Source organism: Sapajus apella, unplaced genomic scaffold (genome assembly GCF_009761245.1).
Source record: "Sapajus apella isolate SASKATOON/1434 unplaced genomic scaffold, GSC_monkey_1.0 scaffold52, whole genome shotgun sequence".
NCBI classification, from domain to species: Eukaryota; Metazoa; Chordata; class Mammalia; order Primates; family Cebidae; genus Sapajus; species Sapajus apella.
The window spans coordinates 15422645-15450388 of record NW_022436992.1 but is presented as its reverse complement, the minus strand read 5'-3'; the positions used below and the strand labels follow the sequence as shown (position 1 = coordinate 15450388).

At 43.8% G+C, this 27744-nt stretch overlaps 1 long non-coding RNA gene across 1 annotated transcript; it reads left to right on the top strand.

The window, feature by feature from the left end:
* Positions 1-21039: 21039 nt before the first annotated feature.
* LOC116526939 lies at positions 21040-22274 on the top strand. Its single transcript, XR_004258323.1, has 3 exons — positions 21040-21051; positions 22056-22059; positions 22095-22274. It is a non-coding gene; the product is annotated as an uncharacterized LOC116526939 (long non-coding RNA).
* The last annotated feature ends 5470 nt before the right edge of the window (positions 22275-27744 follow it).

The following is a 27744-nucleotide window of genomic DNA, read 5'->3' as shown; positions in this document are numbered from 1 at the left end:
AATCCTCTCTCAAAAGACACAATGCTTTCCTAAAAATAATTAATCATGGCAGCAAAAGTGAAAAACAAGCTCCGTCTCCTTCCTTCCGCAGACAGAGAAATTCAAGGCTGTCTTGATCAAAAATGGGAAGTGCAGACTGAGAGCAGGGATGGCCTGGAAGGAGGGATGAGAACTCTCCCCTAGAGTTTTTCAGGTTCAATGCATTTCCTACAACATAAAGGAATGTGTCTTCTGTCAAGCAAGAACTGTGCCTGAAGACTATAAAACAGTAATGTATTAGACAACTCCACGCCCCATGGGAAGAGAGTATTGTGATCATGATAGACCTGCATTTCTACCTGGCCTTACTGTTTGTCTCTGTCTGGTCTTGGACTAGTCCTATAATCTCTCTGTACCTCAATTTTCATCCCTATAAAATGACAGTAATAATATTAACATCAGACAGTGTTGGATGAGGACTGAACACATAGCACATTAACTGGTATATAATATGCCCTCAATATTTTGTAGTTGTTACACTCATCATATGCTTTTCTAATGGTAAATGTTGACAGAATAATGCCTACCAGCCAGGATGAAACCAGGTTACAAGCATAGTGTCTTGGCAGGAGTGATCACTGCCTTTCATGGCTACCCTGTAAAGAGTACCTTGGGAGGAAACTATCTAGCCACCTCCATCTCAGATCCTGCCTGTATTAGGACAGTGACATGAGCCCTGGACTGGGAGTTGGGAAAATCATGTCATCACAAATGCTCTTCATTTTACTGAGGACTTACTCTGTGCCAGATGCACTACTAGAAGCCAGAGTAACAATGAGGTAACTTTGGGTAAATTACGTATCACATCTGAGATCCAGTTTTCACATCTCTAAAGTCAGAACCAAAAATGAGATGCTAGAAATAAAAGCTCATTGTAAGTGGTCAAGTGGCTTTTAGATACACTCAGTTACAACTTTCCACATGACTGTATGCTGAGACTACACCATGTAGACCATATGCACAGCTTCACAAGCGCTCCTAGAAATGTGTGGCTGCTGACTAGATGTTAATGGACATTGTCAGGGATGGTAGAGATGCAGATGAAAGTCTATCTGAGGGGTTCACACCTTTGAATGTGGTGTCTCAACTAATATTCCTTGAACAAAAACCATACTCCAGCACCATTCTTAGAGCTTTGGGCCTTGACGTCTAATGGAAAGAGCAATGCAGGACTAAGCCAGTACATGCCTACCATGCTTTGAATGTGTTCCCCAAAGTTCATGCGTTGGGAACTTAATCCCCAGTGCAACTGTGTTGAGAAATACGATCTTTAAGTGATTATTGTTCATGAGGGCTCTGCCATCAGGAGTGGAATAATGTCATTATTGAGGGAGTGGATTCTTTATCTTGAGAGTGGGTTTGTTATCAAAGCACAAAAGTCAGCCCTCTCTTTCTCTCTCTTGTAAATTTTCTTGCCATGTGAGAGCTTCCCCTACCAGATGCAGTCCCTCAATTTTGGACTTCCCAGCCTCTAGAACCATAAGCCAAATAAATATCTGTTCATTATAAATTATCTATTCTGTGCTATTCTGTTATAGCAACACAAAATTACTAAGACAATGCCCACATGGGAAGTCAAATATAAGTGAAGAAACTCCCCAGTAGAAAATAATACTAGTCAGAGAAAATTGGTGGGATTAGCCACCACTGAGCTAGTGATGGAATGCTTGACAAATATTTTATAACCTCAGAGCATAATTCTTTTTAGCTGAAGTGTGTCAGGCCCATCTCTAACATATTATGCATGTTTGTGGTATCATTAAGTGTGGAGGATTTTTAAATAACAATCTGACTCAAAAGAAAAAGACAAAATTGAATATAATGAAATCTGAGGAGATTCAGGAATTGCACAGATTGCTTAGAGTATAAGAAACTTGCTTAAATATATGAGACTTCATTGGTGATTAGAGAAAAAATTAGTTATTTTATCCTGTTTCTAGTTATTCAACATTTGGACACCATAAAAGAAAAAATGGGTCAGGCACAATACCTCACGTCTGTAATCCTACCACTTTGGGAGGCTGAGGCAGGCATATCACTTGAGGTCAGGAGTTCAAGACCAGCCTGGCCAAAATGGTGAAACCCTGTCTCTACTAAAAATACAAAAAATAAAATTAAAAAAAATTAGCCGGGCATGGTGTCACATGCCTATAATCTCAGCTACTTGTGAGGCTGAGACAGGAAAATTGCTTGAACCGAGAGGCAGAGATTGTGGTGCACTGAGATAGCATGCCACTGCATTCCAGCCTGGGTGACAGAATAAGACTTCATGTCAAAAAAATAAACAGAAACAAAAAATGAAAACAATATTCAACTACATTTTAAAACAATAACAACAACAACTTAATGGCAAAAAGAAAAATGCCATAGGCAAGCACAAAAGATAAATAGTAAACCAGGAAAAAACACTGCAGTTTATAACACAAACAAAAGATGTGCAGAAGGAGCTTCCTGTATAAGGAGCTCTTAGAAATCAACAAGAGAATAAAACTCAATAGATAAATAGCAAAGGACATAAACATATTTCACAGAAAAGGAAATACAAATGGTCCTGTAATAAGCAAAACCACCACAGTAAAAATGACAACTAGATCGGGACGGCATTCATTACCTTTCAAATGGGCAAAATTGCAGTAGTGTGCTGGAGCTAACTCTTGACAGGTGACCATGAATAATTACCAAATTTTCAGCAGCTTGTTTTATGAGGTTATTAAATGAAGTTATTGCTAAAATTTAATTATATAAATTTATAACTAAAAAAAAGAAAAACTCTAAAATTCCTGATTATTTTACTAAATTTCTCAATTACCTATGCTACTTGCATCTCTTGCATCTGTGTGGTGGAAATATGATATAGTGGGTGCTGCAGCCCATCTCTTCCCAACTCCACGTTCAGGGACATCATGTTGAGAGCTTGCAATTGGCCTGGGTGGAAGTATTTACACCACGGAAATCAGCAAACACTACAAATTAGGGCTTCTTGTTTTTTTGGCTTTGGGTTTTGTTTTGTTTTGTCTGGAGACGTGGTTGTTAAACATTTACCAGCACACCATTGCAGAAATCCCAAATGTTAGTAACAAAATTGCTGGGATTACATGTGTGAGACACTTGGCCTGGTTTCAAATGTTGGAAACATACTTTATTGGAAAGGCTGGGAGAAGCAGCCACTCTTACTGCTGACAAGAGTGCCCAGCCGTTGATAGAACCCTGTAGAAGGCAATCTGACAATATGTGCCAAAATTATAACGGGATTTACCCTTTGCCTAGCAACTCACCCCCTGGGAATCTATTCTACAGCTCTGCCTATGTGTCCATGCAACAAGGTGATTGGGAGGTCATCCTGCAAGGTTTGTAAGAGCAAAAGACACAAGTCAGTCAGGATCCTTCCACAGAGACTAATGAACCAAGCATAGTCCATCTTGACAAGGGACTGTCAGAGCTGATAAAGAAAGGGGACGCTTTCCATATGATATGAAAAGTTCTCAGACATAGTAAGTGGAAAAAAAGCAAGTCACAAAATAGTGTGCCTCCTTTGGTGTAAAACGGGGGAAATGTGAATGTGTTTCTGCATGTTTATGTTTGCATAATAAAATTCTGAAGGATAGACTGATACAATGAAATTAATTACCTGATTCAAGAGGTGATTGACTAGGAATGTGTAGTCTGAAAAGACTAATGATAGAAAAGCAGACAAAATTAAGCTTTTCCTCGCCAAGAACACAGAAGCAAACATTTCCCAAGGAGCAATTAGGAAAGAAGAATAAATAGTGGGTTTTGTCTTTAAATGACGTTTCTCTATAAGTTTACACAGCAGAGGAAGGCCAAAGGAAAATGGAGCTAAGGAGAACTGGCAAAGAGAAGGCAGGGCTCAGAGGCTTATAGGAAGTGAAAGAGAAGTCATCGTGCGACTGAGAAGGCCACACAGAGAGGCACTGTGGTTTCATTTGAAAAGGAGGAGAAAGTGCAGTAGCAGAGACTCAACCTAGAGGTGTACATCTTCCCAGAAAGGCTTGCAGGCTATGCTGTGGTGCTGTGTGGTTCCAAAGCTGAAGGCAACAGTCAGGAGCATTCGAGACCAGGATAGATCCGGGGGACGAGACACAGCTGCTCAACCGGACTGCAGCCACACACATACAGGCAGCGAGGAACAACCCAGGACATGCGGCTGCCCTCCTTTTGTTTTTTTTAGCTGCCAGTCATATGCCATAAAATTCATCCTTCTAGAACGCGCAGTTCAGGTAGTTTTAGTATATTCACAGAGTTGTACAACCATCACTACTACCTAATTTCAGAACATTTTCATCACCCCAAAAAGAAACACCACACCCAAGAACAGTCACTCCCTAGACCCCTCTCCCCCTAGCCCTGCCAGCCGCTAATCTACTTTCTGTCTCTACACATTTGTCTGTTCTGGATGTTTTGGATAAACTGAATCATACAATAAGTCCCGTTTTGTGTCTGGCTTTTTTTACTCAGCACACTTTCAGAGCTTACTCCTGTTGTCCCGTTTATCAGTATTCCATTTCTTGGTCTTGCCAAAGGATAGTTCTTGGTATGAATAGGCAACATTTTATTTATCTGTTCATCAGTTGGTAGGTGTTTGGGTTGTTTCCACTCTGGGCTATCATGAATAATGCTGCAATGAATATTTGGGTACAAGTTTTGTTTTTGTAGGGGCATATGTTTTTATTTTTCTTGAGTGCATACCTAGGAGTGGAATTGCTGGGTCATATGGAAACTCTGCATTTAACTTTCCAAAGCAGCTATGCCATTTTAAAATACCATCAGCAATATCTCTATATCCATGCCAACGTGGCTTTTTTTCAGCCATGCTGGTGGGGGTGAAATGATATTTCCCTATGGCCAGCTACCCTTTTTTGATTGCTCTTCATCCTGCCTGCCAGAATTTTCACCATTTTGCTCCATCATCCCCTTCTGTATGATAAGCTCAAGTTTCTTCGGTTTACAGTGTTGCTTTTCTTGGTAATATATGCTAAATGTTTACCAGTGCTCACATAAAGCAATTTTACCCAATATCCTATGCAGCAGGAGATTCCCAAACCCATTAATACTCTCAGAGGAAACTGTAGAATGGCCACAGAGTTCATAGTCCATTTGGGTTGCCAGTGCAATGTACCCAGGGTTGGAATTCTTGAGTGACCTCCGTACTTGTCTTCTGTTGCTCACCTCAAACATTCTTTTTTCAAAACAACATGAGTTCATCATGTATTAATTGAGAGCAGAAATTTTGAATCATTGAGATTCTCAAATTTTAATTTCTTGGATGCTCAAAGCTATGTCATCTCTAAACCCATGTTGATCCCAAAGAGGAGGAAAAATGGATTTGCTCACAAGCCAGGCTGTGCAGACCCACCAGGGGGAACAGCAGATGGAGGGCGGAAGTCGGCTCACCTGCTGCTGACCACACTGCTTCATTTTCCTCTGCACATAAACTTGGGGCTGGTGGTATCCATGAATTCCCGACACAAGACTCCAAACCTGTTTCCTAAACCATAGGACAAATGACTGTCCTTGTGAATACGTATTCCTGGGATCCAGGAAATTTTAGTATGACAATGATTCACTCTTTGCTAACATTTTATCACACTTGTGCTCTTTTTTTTCTTTTTTCTCTCTTTATGTTGTTTCTGAATCATTTGAGGGTAAATTGACCCTTCACATCTCAATACTTCAGCATGTACTTCCTAAGAAAAAGGAATTTGCTTATGTAATCACAATGATCAAATTCAGAAAATTTATTTATTTTTAATTTTATTTTTACTTTTGAGATGCAATCTTGCTCTGTTACCCAAGCCAGAGTGCAATGGCATGATCTCTGCTCACTGCAACCTCCATCTCCCAGGCTCAAGAAATTCTTGTGCTTCAGCCTCCCAAGTATCTGGGATTACACATACCCGCCACCATGCCTGGCTAATTTTTGTATTTTTAGGAGGGATGGTGTTCACCATATTGGCCAGGCTGGTCTCAAACTCCTGGCCCCAACTGATCAACCTTCCTCAACTTCCCAAAGTGCTGGGATTACAGGCATGAGCCACTACACCCATCCAAATTCTGGAAATTTAATATTTATATATTATTACTTACTCTGCAATACAAATTTAAATTTCATCAAATTGTACTAATAATATCTTTTATAAGATCCTTCCCCAGCCCCCACCAATTCAGGATCCAATCTAGGATCATGCATGGAATTTAGTTCTTTATTTTCCCAGCTTTCAGAAAGGAAGGAAGGAAAGAATGAGGGAGGGAGGGATGGAGGAAGGCAGGAAGGCAAGAAGGCAGTAAGGCAGGAAGGCAGAAAGGAAGGAAGGAAGGCAGGCAGGAAGGCAGGAAGGCAGGAAGGAAGGAAGGAAGGGGCAAACAGATTTAGTACCTTGGTGACTTTAATAGTCACAAGATGATCTTTCCTATACTGGCCTCTCAGCTTCTCAACGCCCTGTGTCTCTCCCTACTCTGTGTGAGCCACTCCATCCATGCCATGCCCTAGTTGTGGACATTGTAGTAGTAGGGCTAAATTAGTCCTAAACAAAATGCTGCTCTGGGCCTGCAATAAAACACAAAGAGTAAGCTTTGAAGTGGTCAACCTGATCCCAAGTAACTTAAGTGTGTTCCAAAAGAAAGTCCAACACTCTTTATGGAAATGCAACAAAATCTAGCCCTCAACAGTGAAAAATTCATATATACAGCATCTAGTAAAAAAAAAAAAAAACTACTAGGCATACAAAGAAGCAAGGAAAATATGACCCATAAACTGGATTTTTTTAAAAGACAGTCAATAGAAATTACAGAGATAGTTAAATTATCTAATCGGAACCTTAAAATAGTTATTTTAAATCTTACACATTTTTTTCTTTTTCTTTTCTTTCTTTTTCTTTTCTGAGATGAAGTTTTGGCCTTGTTGCCTAAACTGGAGTGCAATGGCACCATCTCTTCTCACTGCAACCTCTGCCTCACAGGTTCAAGCAATTCTCCTGCCTCAGCTTCTCGAGTAGCTGAGATTACAGGCGGGCACCACCACGCCCAGCTATTTTTTTGCATTTTTAGTAGAAATGGGATTTCACCATGTTAGCCAGACTGGTCTCAAACTCCTGACCTCAGATGATTCACCTGCCTCAGCTTCCCAAAGTGCTGGGATTACAGGCATGACCACTGAAAAGGAAGGCATAAACATGGCAAGCAAAGAAATGGAAGATATGAAAACCACACAAATGAAATTTCTAGAAATAGAAAGTAAAATATCAGAAGTGGAAAGCTCACTAAATGAGATGAACAATACATTAGATGCTGCAGAAGAAAAGATAAGCAAACTAAAAGGCAGCCCCATGGCTCCTATTCCAAATGAAGCATAGAGGGGGAAAGAAGAAGAAGAAAAAGCACACTTTTACAGGGTCTCAGTGAGCTGTGGGGCAATATCGATTAATTCAATATACATGTTTGGGGTTTGCAGGAGAAGCAATGGTATAGATGGAGCAGGATTGGTCACCATCCTTGTTGAAGTGGTTGATGGGTGGGGAAACAAGTACATTCTTTCATCCTATGTTTGCACATGTTTGAAATCTGCCATGATAAAGAGTTATAAGACAGAGCCTCTCTTGACCTACATCCTCTCTGTCCAACCCTTTGCAGTTGTCTGTGTTCACAGTCCCCAATCCCCTTGAACCCACTCCACTCAGGCTTTTGCTTGAAAATTTTCCACTCAAATGAACTCCAATTGCCAAGCCCTCAGATTACCTGACCTAAGAGCTGCTGTGGCACAGCCAGACACCCTCCAGCCCACCGCTGCTTTCCTGGTTTCCTCTCCCCTCACTGGATGCCCCTCTTGCGTCTCCTCCCCTGGGTCTAGCCCAACCTCAGAATGTCAGAGGCACTCCCTAGGTGACCCCATCCACTCTCATGTTTGAAATACAGTCTGTATGCTGATGACACCCATGCTTATATTTCCAGGCTGGGTCTCTTCTTCCTCAATGCCACATGCAGATAACCAGCTGTCTAACATCTTCCCTTGGCATTTCCCAGTGTAATATATCCAAAAATGAGTTCCTGTTCTTCCCTGCATTCCTGTCACCTGCCCCACCTCAGTGAATAGCAACATCACCATCCTTGGAGTCAGAATCAATTCTTCACACCCCTCATCTGATCCCTGAGCAAATCTTTAGGTCCCACTTTCACAACTGAACCTTATTGTGACCACTTTTCACCATCTGTGGCACAGACACTCTGGCCAAAGTCACCGTCTGAATTATGGCCTGAATTATTGCAATTATGTCCTAATGAGTCCTCATGTTTCTCTCCTTGCCCATAATTATCTGTCGTCAACTGGGCAGCCAGAGAGATTCTGTTAAACACATCTCAGAGCATGTGACTCTCCTGTTCCAAATGCTCCATGGTTTCCTGCCTCACTCAGCAAAGAGTCATTCCTCACCACGGCCTATGAGGTCCACCTGAGCTCGTCCCCCGAAAGCCCCCTCTGACACCAGCTCCTGTGACTCCCCTCACTCACTCACTCCAGTCACCCTGCTCTCTCTGCAGTTTCCCAGCCTTGGCACACTGCTGTCACAGGGCATTTGCACTGCCATTTCCTCACCTTTAATGCTCAATCCCACCCCAGGGTCATTCTCTCATGTTTCAAGTCTGTCCTCAAATGTCACTTTCTCATAGGCTTTTCCTGATCAAAATATTTACACTTGCAAATAACCCTGCAACCACAACCCCTGTTTCTTCCCTGTTTTGTTTTTCTCCATAGCACTTATCACCTTCTAGAATACTCTATGTGTTCATTTTGTTCATCACCCATCTCACCCTGGGGCACCATCAGGACAAGAATTTCTGTCTGCCTTTTTAACTGTAATACCCTGGCAAGGATAGTATTTGGCATAAAACTGATATATAATCAATGTCTTCTATTAGCCACTTTATTTGCATTTTATCTTTTGAGAATTATCTAGTCATGTGGTCAGTTATTAAGAAGTGGCTCTGACACTAGCTGCTGCCCCTGGACAAACTATTTAACATATCTGAACCTCAGTTTTCATATCTACGAGACAGAGACAACAAAATGTGACTGTGAGGTTTAAATGAGTTAACTGGTCTTTCCTTCCCTCATTCTCTCCTTGGATATTGCATGATGATGCTCTCCCTGGTCCAGAGCTCAGCAGCTGCTGTGCAGGGCTGCACTCCACCTTTCTTGTTTCCTTGAATGAGCATTCAGGGACTCAGTGCACTGAGTTGAGGAGGGTTCCAGCATTTCCCACAACCTGATCCTCTTGGTATTGAACAGAAGAAAATCACAAACCCCTCTAGTTCTCTAGGAGGGAGATTCCTTGACCCCTGTCCACAAGGGTTTGCTCATTGAGTCCATACCTCCTGAGGTGTAACAGTCACCATGTGGCCCTCCCTCTGACTCCCCCAGGGTCAGACTGCCACTGCAGTCCCAGGCAGCCGGGGGTCAGCAAGCTCAGGGTCACATCCATGGGTCCCAACCTTAATGGCCTGTCCCAGGTTCTGGAGAGAGACTGATGTCCAAGCCTAGCTAGCTAGCGCTACTGCTGCAAATGCTGCCTCTCACAGTAGCCAAAAACTGGAAACAAACAAGGGCACAGAAACAGTAGAATGAATAAAGAAATTAGAGGATAATTATACAATGGAACATCACCCAGCAAACAAACAAACTACTGACAGGCACAACAGCAGGGATGTGTTTCTGAAACACTATGCTAAATTAAAGCCACTAGGCACCAAATAGTATCTACTACACAACTCCATACATGAATCACAAGAACAGAAAAAACTATTCTGTGGTGTTAAAAATCAGGACAGCAGTCACCTATGAATCAGCAGAGGTTGGGGTAGCATACAGGGAATTTTATCAGAAAGGGACAGGAGGGGAGGGGAGTTGAGTTGTGCTGGTCACAGACTGCCATCCAGAGCAAGGGTGCAATGAATGCATGAACAGGCAGCACTCATGGTGTTGACGCTGCTGGGAAAGACCCAGGAGACTGGCACTGTGGCTGGGCACAAAGTCAGAAATGCCGTCTCACTAAATGCCAAAGACAGGTTCCATTGTCTGTGACCTGAGGACTAGGAAACCAGCAAGACAAAGCGTTGAGTCTATTGAGGAAGATAAGGTCAGGGTGTGGAAGCAGAGCTGAGTAACCACCACCACCTCCTGGAAGTCAGGAAGGCAAGAGAAACAGGAAAAAGAATGTTAATTTCAGGCAGTGAGAACAGAGATCCAGTTGTGCAGTGGGGACCACAGGAACCCAGGAAAGTACCAAGCCCTGTGGAGGTAACGGGGTGAGAAGCCCTGGAGGAGAGCCCTGGGGGAAAGTGCCATTTGAGCTCAGAGGGACATAGCAGATAAGATGACTGGAGGGCAGGAGGCAGCGCCACCTTCTTTTTTTTTTTTTTTTTTTTTTATTGAGACAGTTTCATTCTTCTTACCCAGTCTGGAGTGCAATAGCATGATCCCAGGTTCAAGCAATTCTCCTGCCTCAGCCTCCCAAGTAGCTGGGATTACAGATATGTGACACCAAATTGGCTAACTGTGTATTTTTTTTAGTAGAGATGGGGTTTCTCCATGTTGGTCAGGATGATCTCAAACTCCTGACCTCTCAGCCTCCCAAAGTGTTAGGATTACAGGCGTGAGCCACTGTGCCATTAGTTTCCTATTTGCTGGGTGAGAAGTGAACTGTCTGGGCCTGGGCTACATTTTTCCAGGTGTTCAGAAACTGCAGGAAGCTTTGACCTGAATCCGAGGCTGGGCAGCAGCATGATAGACAGCCAAGGCTGCAGTCCACCCAGCTCGCCTGTTTAGCCATCCTTACCACCTACCTCCCTTTCAGGCTTGCACCAGGCAGAGGCAGTGTTGAGTACACAGCACGGCACATCAGCCCAGGAGGATATGAGAAGCAGATGGCGGAGGGGAGGAGGAGCACTCTGGATGGGCAGAGCAGGGTGTGTGGGACAGAGGACTCTTGTGGTAATGGTACAACCCATGGAGAGACTCACAACTCTCCAGTGGGAATAGACAGCAGTTTACACAGTCTATTTTAATGTTTTTATTAATACATACTAATTGTACATCTTTATGGAATCCATGTGATTTTTTAATGTAACACATACTAAGGCTGGGCACGGTGGCTCATGCCTGTAATCCCAGCATTTTGGGAGGCCAAGGCAGGCAGATCACTTGAGGCCAGGAGTTTACGACCAGCCTGGCCAAATGGCAAAACCCTGTCTTTCCTAAAAATACAAAAATTAACTGGGCTTGGTGGCAGCTGCCTGTAATCCCAGCTACTCAGGAGGCTGAGGCACGAGAATCTCTTGAACTTGGAGAAGGCAGTTGTTGCAGTGAGCCAAGATCACGCCACTGCATTCCAGCCTGGGTGACAGAGTAAGACTCTGCCTGTGGGGAAAAAAAGAATGTTAACGCATGCTAAATGACTTCTGGCACGGCTTCTTAAATTCCACTGCTCACTGTGTACATGCAAAATCCTCTTTTTCTATCTTTTTAATCTCCTTAAATGAACAACAGGCACTGACAGCTGCATTTCCTTTTAACCTGTGTGAAATGATGCATTTACATCGACCCCAGACCCCATCTGAAGGCATGGAATGGTTCCTGAGTACCCCCATTTTCTCCAATCCATTGTTGACTGTGTATTTAGCTGTTGAAATGAACGATGCCGCCAGGGAAGCCAAGCCCAGCACTTTAGGGAGATGGGTGCCGAGGGGAGGAGAGGTGCCCTGCATAGTCTATGCTTCTGCCTGGGGTGGTCTCCTCTGGCTCTGAGGCTCTGGTGCAGGCCCACCTGGTTTTGAAGTCAGCCATGGTCAGGGGAAAGTACACAGAGGTGTTTGTTTATAAGAAAGGCAAGCTCTTGATTTGGATTCCCTGCAATTAGAGGAAATACTTTTGAAACACAATAAATTATTTTGGAAAAAAAAAAAGGATTTCCTGCTTAAGAGAACTATTTTCAAGCACTTGAGAGGTGGCCCTGCATATCAACAGCTGCTATTAATTAAATTACTCTATTTTCTCATAGAAGCAGCACAGCAAAGTGGGAGGCAGGCTATGGAGGTCTCAGGAAATGTGGGGGCCTGGAGTCCAGCTGCCTCCTCCAGGGTGCTGTCACCTGGGAAATGACACTTAGAAACCCACAGCACATATCCTCCAATGTCAAATGGGGATGTTGGTATAGCACATGGTGATGCACATTACAACATGGCTGCCAACAAGCTCTGATGTGTGTACTTAACACATTTGTGTTTGTGCATATCATTGTATATTTCATTATTCAAAAAAGTATTTATACTAATATATTATTGCTAATGTTAAATAAAGTTTTCAATTATTATTATTAATTTTTATTGTACTTTAGGTTCTGAGGTACATGTGCAGATCATGCAGGATTGTTGCATAGGTACACACATGGCAATGCGGTTTGCTGCCTCCAACCCCCCGTCATCTACATCTGGCATTTCTCCCCATGTTATCCCTCCCCGACCTCCCCATCCCCTGCTGTCCCTTCCTTGGCCCCCCGCAACAGACCCCAGTATGTGATGCTCCCCTTCCTGTGTCCATGTGCTCTCATTGTTCAACACCCGCCTATGAGTGAGAACATGCAGTGTTTGATTTTCTGTTCTTGTGTCAGTTTACTGAGAATGATGGTTTCCAGATTCATCCATTATTTTAATATTTTAATTATATAACATCATAATTTATTGATCCCGAGGATTTTTGAAGGGTGAAATTAGAAATACAAGTCCAGTATCCCTGACCAATGCCCAGTGCTTTGCCAACACCCAGTAAATGCTACTTGGTGATAACAGGAGGAGGAGGAGTATCATCATTATAGTTCTTAGCATTTAATAATTACTTGTGAGATGAGTTGCTGTATAAATTTGAAACAATTAAAATTTGACTTATTCAGAAACAGTCCAAGTTTCAGGAATTGTTTTCTACAATCCAATCAAGACTTTCCTCAAGCACCCCGGACTCTCTCTCTCAATGTCCATATTCTGTAAGTAGTAGGTAAACACAGAGCCTCATTCTACCCGCAGCTCTGCCCATCCGGTGCTGCTGATAGGAACCCAAGCCTCTCTTCTTCATCTCCAACTCCACACCAGAGGTGCCCACAGATAGGCAGAGGGACAATAGCTGTTGGCATGAGCGTGGCTGAAGCACTCCAGGCATTCAGGTCCTCCTGGGCAGCCTCAAGGCACCTTGTGTGGATATGTGGGCAGCCCCTGTGTGTATACAGGACCTTTGACATAAGTGACTCCATTTTACATTTTAAAAGATATCATGTCAACAGGGACCAGATGTTTGGCTAATCAATAGTGACTATACCCAATCAGATAAGGACACTACAGGTACACTCTTTACTATCAGTCCTCACCAAGGACTCGGGGGCTATAAAAAGAGCAAGACTTGACCAGCTCTAGACAGCCATCTTCATAGACTGTCACTCATGACCAGCACACAGCATCTGCCAACAAAGGCTCTTTCTTACAAAATGTTGATGTCCATCCAGATCAGACCAGGACACTCTTTTTGTTCATATTACCCTCTTGGACTGGTTCATTAACCCCCTTATCCTAGCCCCCTTTCTCTTAATGTTAACTATTACTTTATGAATGTTTACTGATGTAGAAAGTTTAATCTGTAGCATTTGTATATTGATGAAGTATACTACTATGTCTTGTTTGCAATACTGACTGATTTGTAAAGTGTGCCTGCGGCTCTAAGTACCAAGCAAACAAGTAACACTAAAGAAAATCGCCTCCTTGGGAATTCCATGTAGCTAGTGGCCTTTATGATTGAAATTGCATCAGTAGAAGTCTGACCTTATACAAAGACACAAATGTCCGTGGACCGGGTTTGTCTGCCCCTGTGCCACTCAGAACACCCTGGCTGGGCCAAGACCGCGCTCGCTGCTCTTGCTGCTGGGTGTGAGACATAGGCGTCATCTCCACATGGGAGAACCAGAGCCAATGGCCAACATTCAAGCCTGCCAGAGCCAGGCATTGCCCCATAAGCCTTTCTACCTGGGTTAACCAGCTCAGTGAGGGTGCACTATTATCTTTACATTTATCAGTGAGAAAACAGACACCAAGAAGTTAAACGACCTGCTGAGCATCATACGGCCTTTCCATGGTAGAGCTCAGACTGCAGCTGGTCTAGAGGTTCCAGCTCCAAATCTCTGTCCCCTGCCAATTTCAGTAACCACGAATTCCCAGTTGGAGCCACCATAGAGGCAGAAAGAGGTGCAGACACTGAGGACATTTGAACACACTGTGCTAAATGAATGGGCCAGGCATGGAAGATGAATACACATGATCTCACTCATATGTGGAATCTATTATAAAAAGTCAAATTCAAGAAGTAGAAAGTAGAGTGGTGGTTAGCAGGGGCTGGGGTCATGGGTATGCAGGAGACTGGGGAGATACCAGTCAAAGGATATAAAAGCTTAGTTAGACAGGCGGAATAAGTTCAAGAGATCTATTGTACAACATGCTGACTATAGTTAATAATGTACTGTATTTTGAGAATCGCTGAGAGTAGATTTTAAGTGTTCTTACCACACAAAAAAATGAGGTGATCCGTGTGTTAATAGCCCAATTTAGCCATCCCACAAAGTATACATATTGTAAAACATCATATTATAAGGCATAAATGTATAAAATTTTATTTGCCCATTAAAAAGAAAAAAAACTCATCTTTTTATTTCACCCTTCAAGGCTAAGTCTTCTATGTGCGACTAGTTCAATGAAAGAAAAAATTTCATAAATCCTTTAAGAAGTCCAATATATTAGGTTCTCCTTTTGGGAATTTAGATGGCACATTAGCATATTAAAACTTTTGAGAAGTTGTGCAGTAATTTAAAATGTTTAGCTTTGTTTATACCAATGTTTCATATTCATTCTAGAACCCTTTCTTTGAGTAGTATCTATTCATATCCTGGGTAACTCATTTTGGAAAATACTACTTCAACATCTAAACGTTTGAGAACTTGCAATCATCTTTTCATCCTCTATCCCACTATAAACCCCTTTCTCTGAGGCCAGCTGTCTTTTGTGCAAATAACGTATCTTCAATAAATATTTACTACATATGGGGGAAAAATAGAGAGAGGACTGGGGAGTCTAGTGACTGAGAACACATGAGAAAGACCGTGGAAAGCCTGGGGCTGTGTCTGAAGTGGCTGTGAGCAGGGGCCGGGCCTGGGTGGCCTGCTGCACCCACAAGAAAGCTGAGGTGCAGAGAGGAGAAACTCCAGGGAGGTCTTCTGTGGAACACAGGTCTTCCAGTGAGGACCCCCTGGATTCAATCTGAATGGATGGAGGGAAAAGGGAGGAAGGGAGGAAAAAAAGAGAAACACTTTCTAGTCCCTCACAAGAGGGCCTGGAAGTTGTGCAGGCCCCCATGCAGAGGGGTCTCTGCTTGGCTCAATGCTCTGCTCCTGCTGTCTTGTCATACTTAATACCTTCTTAGCAAGAGGCCCTGAGATGCCATTTGCACCAAGACCTGCCTTCAACTACAGAAAGCAGTCAGTTTAGTGATCACAGTGCGGACATGGCTGCTCTGAACTCGAAGGTCAGCTCAAAGACTATCTCATGAAACTTTACTATGGCCCTGGTGTGATGGGGGCTTGTTGAGGTCCAGATTTAGATGAGGTTTGTAATGACCATCTGAAGAAGACCATAGAAATGAGGGGTTAACAAAAAGAACGTCTCTCCCCTCACCCACCCATCTCCCGTTCACTGTCATCCAGGGCAAACCCTGTTGGCATCAACACACTCACTGAAATCTGTTAACACGCATCCGCCTAGGTTCAGCATCTGCCAGGAGTCACCACAGCAGATGCAACACACTGCAAATAACCTTTGAACTTTATGACTAGGGGCAATCCCCCGACATGCTTTTTTTTAGGGCGAGTGACTTTCTCAGAATAAATTCAGTATTTTCTGAAGTCACATGAGCTCTTTCAGACCAAGCAGGCGCCACCTAAGTAAGACACGCAAGACTTTATATTGGGGCGACTGAGTCCAGGGAGTGAACACCCTGTATGAAATACAAAAACGCTTTCCAGGCTTTCGCAATAGGGCTTGCCTCATGGGGCTCAGCCCTGCAGCCATGCAGGCCCCCACACAGAAGGACCTCATCAGGATCAGCTACAAAATCTGCAGGTCCTGGTGCAAATGGCATCTCAGGGTCTCTTGCTAAGAAGGTATTAAGTATGACAAGACAGCAGGAGCAGAGCATTGAGCCAAGCAGAGACCCCTCTGCATGGGGGTCTGCACAACTTTCAGGCCCTCTTGTGAAGGACTAGAAAGTGTTTCTCTTTCTTTCCTCCCTTCTCCCTTCCCTTCCCTTCCTCCCTTCTCCCTTCCCTTCCCTTCCTCCCTTCTCCCTTCCCTTCCCTTCCCTTCCTCCCTTCTCCCTTCCCTTCCCTTCCCTTCCCTCCCTCTCTGTCTGAAATGGAGTCTTTCTCTGTCACCCAGGTTGGAGTGCAGTGGCACAATCTCAGCTTGCTGCAGCTTCCACCTCCCAGGTTCAAGCGATTCTCCCACCTCAGCCTCCTGATTAGCTGATATTACAGACACCCACCACCACACCCAGCCATTTTTTGTATTTTTAGTAGAGATGGGGTTTCATCATGTTGACCAGGCTGGTCTGGAACTCCTGACCTCTGGTAATCTGTCTGCCTCGGCCTCCCAAAGTGCTGGGATTACAGGCGTGAGCCACCACTTTTCTTAAAAGGCGCTCACCCCCGGACTCATTCTTGCAGCAGGCATTTCTCTGAGTACTGCACATGGAACACTGAAAACAGGTGGAACCCCTGGCAGCTGATGGGAGTCCCCATCCAACAGAGAAGCATTGAATGGGCCCCAGAAAACATCCTGATCGCCAGACAGATGAAAGATGGACAGACAGAAGCAGCTAAGGCACTCGTCCCTCCAGCTCCAGGTCTCGAGGAGGCCCTCCCGTTGCTTGATTTCCAACCTGCTCTCCTTGCTTATTCTTGCAAATATCGGAACCCCAGATCCCCCGAACTTAGCACAGGCTGAGACACGGCAGCAACAAAGTGATGGCCAGAAACCACTCCAGCAGGTTGGTTCACTCAAACTCAGAAATCTTGGGCTGAATGTTTCCCGCCCTTCTTTACGTTACACAAGTGCATTTTAGTGGAAATACAGTCCATTCAATATGCAATTCCTTTTCCTTCTACCAATCAAAGTATTTACAAAGCACTTGACTCATAAGAATGCTTTTCTTATTGACAGAAGTTAGAAGTCCTTCTTCCAGCTCTGATTCAAGTTCCATTTAGAGTGAACATACAGGGAACTAGTGCTCTCTGGTTTACAATCTGACTCGTAACAGTTCCAGAGGCCAATTCTGCTCTTGGACTAGGAAGATTAGTCACACACTTTGAAGCTGCTTTTTGAAACACGTCTGAAATTGGATTTTCAAAGATTCTTCCCCATTAGCGAGCATCCTTGCTGTGGGAGGCCATGTGCCAATTCAAGTGAAGATCCCATTGCTCAAAACAATTTTTGAGCTATGCCTTGGAGAGGGCCTCAAAACTGTAGCACTTCTCCTGAATGAGCTAAATGAAGGCACATTGTCCTTTGAAGGTGGATTAGCTTTCTGGAATCAGCCTGATATCACTTGAAGTAAAGTGGTGAAGAGAAAGAGAACCAGAAATAAAGGTGCATCTTTGCCCTCAGTCAGCTGGGATTCTTGTGGTCATTTAGAGGGGGATTCTAGAGAATTTTTGGAGGAGAGTTTCAGATCCAAGCTGGGCAGGGCAATGAAGGCTTGGTTAGACGAAGTCTATATCTGGCAGGCAGGGTTACTTTGAAGAAAACAGCATTCATTTTATTGTACACATTTAAGCGTGTTTATTAACAATGTGTTTACTTTTCTTACTTCCTGCTAAGATCGCATATGCATCTGGTTGTAAAGATCTAGCCATGGCCTTCAGGCTGCTGTTTTTTAGAAAATTGAACACTGAGAAACCACAGCTCTCAAGGAAGCTACAGAAGACAGGAAAAGCAAGAAAAGAGGATCTGAAAACAGTCACCAGGAGACAGTTCCATGAAACAGCAGAAGCTCTCTATCCTCCAGAATGAGCAACTTGCTACCAAGACTAATGGTGTCATTTCAAAGGAACGTACATTGTTCTGTTACATTCTTTATTTGCAGAACAAGTTAAAGCTACCAAAAGAAGAAGAAGAAGAGGAAAGAACACAGAAAAGAACACACACATACAAATGTAAACTATAAAAGAGTAGGAGACCTTTTATATTTTAGGGTAAGTGACTGCCTCACAACAAATTTGGTAACTTTTGAAGTCAGGTGAGCTCCTTCCATTTCAGAACAGATTTCTTTGGGCTGATGTTGGCCATCTTACAAAGACAAAGGCAGCTATATCATGGCTCTGCCACCTTTCCCTCTGGGGCTTAGGGCATTTTACTCTCTTCCCTTTAATCCAATGTGGGTGGGCAGGGTAGATGTAAGGAAATTGCTAAAGAGGAAAATCAGAATTTCTCACAAGCCTATGGAAAACCAAGACCTGGCTTTCCCTTTCCATTGCTTGGGTCACATTCTATACAAGCAAGTGTTGCTGATGACTTCATTCACCTTCTTCACACAAAAGCAGCATTGGATTACATGGGGAGCTCAGGACTGCACAGACAGCTCTGCAGAGGGACGGCGGGGAGATGGCCCTATACACACAGCCTGCCATACTGCATCCTGAGCCTGCCAGTTGGCCTTGTAATATGACCCAGAGTGTGAGCAACAGTCAGGGCTTCTGCCAACTTACTAGTCCAAATGGTTGGCACAGAAAGGAACTGCTCTTGTGAACGCAGTCAATAGCCAGAAACTCGCTGTAATCCACCCTCTACCCCAACCATCCTCTCACATCCCCATCTCACAGAGTCCCATCCATTTTATCTCCCAGGCCCCTGGCTGCGCTGTTCTGAGGCTTGTGCTAAGTAAAGGTGGAAGACCTACAGAGAAGGTCAAGGTCAGGACTTTAACCCAAAGCTAAGCAGCGGTATCATGTGCAGGGCCACACACTGTCAATTTGTATCGAGACGTTTTTCTAGCAGAGAACAAGAAGGTGTCTTAGGACAGGAATGCCTTTTTTCAATTTGCACAAAGGCCCCACGAGGACTAACAGCAGTACTGACTTTAACCACCACAGCCAGGTAGCTGCTGCCTGCAATAGCAGTGAAGAAACCCACCACCCTCTGGGACTAGGTGGGGCTTCAGGAGAAATGGAAATATAAACAGATGTGTTCCTGTTGTCATCTCTGATATAAACAATTTGGCAGATCTATTCATTAGGAAATAAGTTCAGTCTATAATAAGAGGGATCACAAAAAAGCGGGAGGAGCAACTTAAAAAGAGGATGGTTTATGCTCTTCATAAAAACAGAAAGTGAGTGATCCAGGACTAATACAGTAGGTCCACAAGCTCATCAAAAATCCATCTTTCTGTTGCACCATCCTCAGCATGTGACCTCCTCGTTCAAGGTCATCTGTGGTTCCTGCCATCATATCCACATTCCAGAAAGGGAGAAAGAAGGGAGGCAAAAGAAGAGTTGCACCACCAGCTAAATCAGCCTTTCTTAATCAACATTCCCAGACTCCCCACACTTCACTCCCATGTAGGTCTCATCGATGGCATTCAGCTGCAAAGGCAGTTGGGAAATGTAGTCTTTAAGCTATGTGTGGCTGCATCCTGGATTCTCTCGCCACCCTGGTGCCTGCCAAGCAGGAGTCTTTCCCATTTCTCTAGTGTGTTAAATTATCTCCTCCTTTTAGGCACTCATACAGACAACAGCTAAGTGATGAGAAGCAGATTCAATACACAGAGCACAGCTAGGGAATCTTTCCCACTTGGAAAGGTTGGGACTCCTTTCTTCCATTAGCAAAGCAAACTTTTGACCTAGGAAACTAGACAAGGTAGAACCAAACAAAAAAGTAATTGATCTGAGTGCTTCCATGTGTGTTATTTCTTGAGTTCCTCAACACAGATCTGAGAGAGAGGCAATTATACCCATTTTGCAACTGAACCTCAGAGGCTTCAAGAGCAAAGAGACCCTGTCCAGGATCCTGCTGTCAGGGTTGGCAGTAAAACCCAAGGGCCATCTTGACTCCAAAACTTGCTGCTAGTGAAAGCTAACATAAAAATTCAATTAAGTAACTAGTAGGGATTTAGTTGATAAAACCATGAATTTTAAAGCTGTGACAAGAATTTCAGACAGTGTCCTAGCACTTGGAGGACTCTGCTAGTATCATCAAAAGCACCCAGTTGATGACCTAGCCAGACTATAACAAACACAGTGCCCTGAAATGACATTTTTTCCTTTTCCTTATAAAGTTACTTATTAAAATTAAAGTCAGTACAGGCAAACACCATTTTATTGCATTTTTTTTTAATTGAAAGTTTGTGATAACCCTGTGTCAAGCAAGTGCATCAACGCCATTTTTCCAACAGCACGTGCTCGCTTCCTGTCTCTGTGTTAAATTCTGGTAATTCTCACAATATTTTCAACTTTTTCATTCTTATGTCCATTATGGTGACATATGACATATGATCGGTGATCTTTGATGTTACTATTATAACTGCTTTGGGTACCATGAACCATGCCCATATAAGATGGTGAACTTAATCGATAAAAGTTCCGTATGTTCTGACTGTTCCACTGACTGGCCGTTCTCCCATCTCTCACTCTCTTCTCAACCTCACTATTCCTTGAGACACAACAATATTAAAATGAGGCCCATAAAAACCCTACAATGGCCTCTAAGTGTTCAAGTGAAAGGAGGAGTCGCACATCTCTCACTTCAAATCAGAAGCTGAAAATGATCAAGCTTAGTGGAAGGCATGTCCAAAGCCAAGATAGGCTGAAAGCTGGGCAGGCCAATTGCACCAGCCAATTTGTGAATGCAAAGGAAAAGTTATTGAAGGAAGTTAAAAGTGCTCCTCCAGTGGACACATGAATAAGAACTGAAACAACCTTCTTGCTGATATGGAGAAAATGTAAGTGGTCTGGATAGAAGATCAAACCAGCCACTGCCTTAAGCCAAAACCTAATCCAGAGGAAGACATCAACTCTCTTCAATACAACGAAGGCTGAAGGAGGTGAGGAAGCTGCAGAAGAAAAGGTTGAAGCCAGCGGAGGTTAGTTCGTGAGGCTTATGGAAAAAAGCTATCTCCATCACATAAAAATGCAAGGCAGAGGTAGCAAGTGATGACAAAGAAGCCGCAGCAAGCTATCCAGAAGATCTTGCTAAGAAGGTGACCACACTAAACAACAGATATTCAGTGTAGGTAAAACAGGCTTCTATTGGAAGAAGATACTATTTAGGACTTTTACAGCTAGAGAGGAGAAGTCAATGCCTGGCTTCAAAGGACAAGCTCACTCTTTTAGTAGGGCCTAATGCACCCAGTGACTTTAAGTTGAAGCCAATGCTCACTCCAAAACTCCTAGGGCTTTTAAGAATGACATACTCTGGCTGTGTTCTAGGAATGGAACAACAAAGCCTGGATGATAGCGTATCTATTTACAGCATGGTTTATGGAATATTTTAAGCCCCCTGTTGAAACCTGTTGCTCAGAAGAAAAGATTCCTTTCAAAATATTACTCTTCACTGATAACACACACAGTCACCCATCAGCTCTGAGGGAGATGTACAAGGAGATGAATGTTGTTTTTACACCTACTATCCATTCTGCAGCCCATGGTTCAAGGTATATTTTTGACTTCCAAGTTTTTGTATTTAAAAAATACATTTTTTAAGGCCAAAGCTGCTAAATAGTGATTCCTCTAATGGATCTGGGCAAAGTAAATTGAAAACCTTCTGGAAAGGATTCAGCATTCTGTTTGCCATTAAAAACATTAACGATTCATGCGAGGAGGTCTAAATATCAACATTAACATAATATTGGAAGAAATCAATTCCAGCCTTCACAGGTGAGTTCATGGGGTTTGTGACTTTGGCGGGGGAAGTAGCTGCAGATGTGATGGAAACAGCCAGAGAACTAGAATGAGAAGTGGCGCCTGAAGATGTGACTGAATTGCTGCAGCCTCATGTTAAAACTTGAACAGACGAGGAGAGGCTTCTTATGAGTGAGCAAAGAAAGTGGTTTCTTAAGATGGAATTTCCTCTGGTGAAGATGCTGTGAACATTGTTGAAATGACAACAAAGGATTTAGAATATTCCATAAATTTAGTTGATAAAGCAGCAGCAGGGTTTGAGAGGCTCAATTCCATTTTTTGAGAGAAGTTCTACTATAGGTAATATGCTGTCTCAAACAGCATTGCATGCCACAAATAAATGTTGCCCCAAACAGCACTGCATGCTACAAATAAATCTTTCATGATGGGAAAAGTCAATTGATGTGTCAAACTTCATTGCTGTCTCATTTTAAGAAATTGCCACAGCCACCCCAAGCTTCAGCAACCACACCCTCATCAATCAGCAGCTACCAACATGGAGGCAGGACTCTCCACCAGCAAAAAGATCACCACTCACTAAAGGCTCAGATGACTTTTAGCATCTTTTAGCAATAAAGTATCTTTTAATTAAGGTAGGTACATTTTTTAGACAGATGAGGAGTGGTTATTGCACACTTAATAGACTACAGTATAATGTAAACGTAACTTTTACATGTGCTGGAAAACCAAAGAAATTGTGTAAATTCCTCTATGTTGATATTTGTTTCATTGCAGTGATGTGAAACCAAACCTGCCATAACCTCAAAGTATGCCTGTATCTAAATGTCTTTTGTTCACTGTACATTCAGTGGCTTAAGCATGTAGGAAATGTTCACCTTACATTATTAGCATGAAAAAATGTTTGTTACCACTTGATTAAGAAAATCAGGTCTCTCAAGTGCTGGCTCAGAAAAATATCAACACAAGACTTTCCCTTTGTTGCACTGGCCCATGTTTACAATCTTCAGACTGATCTCTTACTTTATTACAATCACCCCCTCACCTCCTTAATCTGGTGGCACTGGGCCTGTTTAAAAAGAAGCCAAGAACAAGGAATAAAGGTTCTGTGTGGTCTCATTGTCTTCCCCAGTCTCCAAAGCCAAGCCAGTCCCATTCTCCAGACTCAGGGTCCACATCCTTCCCACTCAATGAAACTAAAGTGGCACCAACAGCCGATACATTCGGCAGCCAGGGACAACACCACTTCTAGCTGTGAACTTCATCCAATCACAGGGTGCAGCTGTGGCCTATACCTGCAAACTCTGCCTTCTGAAACCCTTTGTGTATATACTTCCTAGGGACTCAGACAGCAGGCACCAGGAGCAAGAGGACAAATCCTTTCCCAAGGTCACAAAGTTCATTGCAGGGCCTTCTTCCCTCCTTTCTCAGGCTGCTAGGACATTCAACACAGCTGTGATCTCCTTCCTTCTATAGCCACCTGCTTCCTCCCCTCCACCCCCATGTCCCCCCTTCTCCATCACTTCTTCCTTAGTCACCTCCTGTCCAGGAGCCTCTTGGTGTTGGCTCAGGCCAGGCCATCCGCACATCTCATCCCAGGCACACTCTCTAAATGAATCCAGGTTCCTTGAGCCAATTGCACCTCCATTTCTTCAGCTGCAAAATGATTCTTGTTAGCACACCTATCCTCCAGGGGCTTTCTAAGATGAGAAAACATGTATAAAATGCTTAGAACAATGGCAGACCGGCAGCAGCAGATGACAACTTTTAGCATTAAATCCCCGGTTCCTATCTGATCTGGATGGGTTGAGTGGTGATGTCTGTGAGATTTCCACATAGAAGAGGCAAGAAGGGAATAGGATTTTCCTAGAACAGGGATCTAGGCTACAGATACACTGGAATGAGTCATTAATGGAAGGATAGCCTGCCTTTACGAGTGGGTATCTTACATACTATAAAAGTTAGGGTTCTCCAGAGAAACAGAAACAATAGGACATAGAGAGAAACATAAGAGGAGTTTATTATGGGAGCTGCTCACCCAATTACTGAGGCTGAAATGTTCTACAATCTGCCGTCTGCAAGGTGGAGGCCCAGGAAAGCCAGTGGTGAAACTCAGTTCAGGTCTAAAGAGGAGTGTATGTATAAGCCCTGGTGTATTAGTCCATTTTCATACTGCTATGAAGAAATACCTGAGACTGGGTAACTTATAAAGAAAAGGAGGTTTAATGGACTCAGTTCCACATGGCTGGGGAGGCTTCATGATCATGGCAGAAGGCAAAGGAGGAACAAAGTCACATCTTACATGGTGGCAGGCAACAGAGCATGTGCAGGGGAACTGCCTTTTATAAAAACATCAAATCTCATGAGACTTATTCACTATCGCTAGAACAGCATGGGAAAACCAGCTCCCATCATTTAATTACCTCCCACAGTGTCCCTCCCATGACACATGGGAATTTGGGGAGCCATAATTCAAGATGAGATTTGGGTGGAGACACAGCCAAACCATATCACCTTGTCTGAGCCCAAAGGCCGGAGAACCAGAAGCACCAATGTCCGAGGGCAGAAGAAGATGCTCGACCAGGCAGGAAGAGTGAATTTGACCTTTCTTTGCCCTTTTGTTGTATTCAGGCCCTCAGTCAGATAATGCCCACCACATTGGTGAGGGTAATCTTCTTTACTCAGTCTAGTCTGAGTAATAAAGGAATAAAGGCTGATTCACATGCTGGTCTCTTCTGATCTTCTGGAAACGCCCTTACAAACAAACCCCAAAATGATATTTACCAGCTATCTGGGCATCCCTTAGCCCAGTCAAATTGACACATGCAATTACCCATTACAAACACATTGTCTCTGTTCCCTTCCACACTCCCTCATCTCAGTAAACAGTATCACCACACACCTAAATGTTCTGCTAGAGCCTAGGAGTTGCCCTTGAGTGCTCTCTCTCCCTGTCTCCCACCTTACCTCTATCGACAGACTCTACTCTCTCTTCTAGACCATGGCCACCACCACAATCCCAGCCACTGTCACCTCTTACAGAAACTGACAAGCAATCTCTTGCCTCCATTCCCAATCCCTCCAACCCACTGCCCACACAGCTTCTTAAGCCTAAGTCAAATCATGACATTCCTCTGCTTCCAATCCTTCAGTGACTCTGCACTGGGTATGGTACGAAGCACAAAACCCTCACCATAGCCGGTTTATAAGGTCCTACACACCCGTGCCCCATCCATCTCACATTCTCCCCTGTGCTACTATCCACCACTGAGTCAGCTCCAACCACACCAGCTGCTCAGGGAGCCTCAGGGTCTTTGCCTTGGCTGTTCTCTCTGCCTGGTGCCCTCACATTCCTCCCCACCCTCCTCTCCCACAGCCATTCTCATCCTTTCCATTCCAGCATGCATTTTGCCCTCTGCGGACTGGGCTTCCAGTGTCACCCTACAGGAAGTAGATGTTCTCCCTCCCTGTCATGGCAGAATGTTTGTGCCAAACCCTCAAATGCATACGTTAAAGCCCCAAGCCTCAGTGTAATGCTTTTTGGAGATGGAGCCCTTATGGAAATATTAAGGTCAAATGAGGTCATAAGGATGGGGTCCAATAAAATCAATATCCCTGTAAGAAGAGACATGAAAGAACTCTCTCGCTCTTTTTCTCTCTTTCTGCTCAAGCACAGAGAAGAGGTCATGTGAGCATACAGTGAGATGTGGCTGCCTACAGGCTAAAAGAAGAGGCTTCAGAATAAAACTTGCTGACACCTTGACCTCTAAGCTCTGGCCACCAAGAGCATGAGAAATCAGTGTCTGTTGTTTCAGCCTCCCAGTAGATGGTATTTTGCTGTGGCAGCCCACCTACTAAGACATGCCCTCATCCTATTCTCCCTTCAAGGCAGTGGTTCTTATGTGTAATTAGTGTCCCTGACACTTACATAGTCTTTGCCTACTTCTCACCACTGGACCATAGCTCTGAGGTCACCAACCCCCTCATCAGGCTTAGCACAGGCCCTGGTACATAATAAGTGTCCATGGAACAACTCAGTGACTCAATGAATTTATCAGTCAAAGGCAACATACTTCTAGCCAGGGACGGAAGGAATTGAACCCATCCCTCATACCCAGAAAGGCCTCCGAACAAAGGAATCACTCTTCCCAGGATAGACTCTGCAATGACTACCCTCTAAAGCATGAATATTTATCTACTTCTTGGTTTATATCCCACCTTGTCCCAAAATGAATTTAAGTGAGTTTATGAAAATATAAACAATACAACAGAATAAATAACAAAGGAGGAAATGATAAGAAAAATAAGAGGAAGCCACTTAGGTGACAGCATGCATGCTGTGGCCACTTGCTCTGGGCACCCCAGCAGCCATAGCAAAGAAGGTAGTCCAGCCAGCTGTACAATTCAGATTACCCATGAGATGCAAAGAAAGAGTTCTTTGGAAGAAGCATCTCTTAATGAGCCGGATCAGCTCAGCACTGACTCATGGAGGAATCCCCACAGTCCTCCAATGGTAGATGGGTCCTGATCAGCATCCTTAAAGAAGATTCAAGAAAGGGCTTCAGGCAGCTCTTCCTCCCAAGCTGCCTCAAGGCAGCTCACAGCAACACCTCACAAAGCAGGATGGGCTGCTCTATGGGCAGCAAAACAGTGAGATCAGTAATGCACTTTGTGCTTCTATAATTCTATATGCCCACGTAGGCTGCAACCTTAGAAAGTAAACTTCACTTTGTGTTCACAAAGCCAACCCTTGTAGCTGGTAATGGCTTAGAAAGTGAGACCACACCATGTCCATAGGTGTGAAATACCCAGCAGCTATAGCATCTGTGGGTGTTTTCATGGGTTGGGAAGCCACTGTACCTTTGGGAGTCTGCAGTTCAAACCAAATCCTCTTCCAGCACAATCTTGCCCATCACCCATCCTATCCTGAAGATGGTCTCCTACCCAATTGCACCTACCCCGGCTGTGATGACAATTATGTTTCCTCTTAAACACTGCTAACACATCCTTTGAAATGCTTTAAGAGGTGACTATCTTTTAATAGGCTGGACCAAACCCAGGAAGACCTTGGACTCTGTAAACAGTTGGCTGTCTCTGACCCTATCTTGCCTGTGGTTGCTTTTTTGTCCAGGGGAATTCCTGTGCTGCAGCTGCAGTCCTTAGCGTCACCTGCAGGGGGCTGGGTGCTGCCCTGCTGCCTCCTGCTCCAGGTACATGGCTGAAAAGTGGTGTCCTACAGCATGCCCAGAAAGCATCACAGTTGTGTCTCATGTCTGCTGTGCTGTTTGCGTCTTACATAGACAGAAGGAGTTTGACAGAGCCCCAAGGAAGCAGTGAGCTGGGATAACCCACTGAAGAGCTTTTGTGGCCAGATGTATGTGGAAACAAAAAGGAATATGAAAGGTTTTCTTGGGCTATTTCTATTTTATTTCAGACCTCCCTGACTTCACAATCCATAAGATCCACCCTTTGTCTACATTTTCTATAGCTTTCATCCCAAACTGATTAAACCAAGCTTCTAATCCAGAATTTGCAAAAGCTATTCTGCCAGCCAAGATTAAGTCTCTTTATTTTTCTGGGATTCTAGCCTTGCTCATTTATCCTTCCCTGTCATTCCCTGACATACTTTCCTTCTTTTGATAAATTCTTTTTCTAGTCCCTTGAGCCTCTGGCCTGCTTGACATCTCTTCATTCCCTTCCCAAGAAA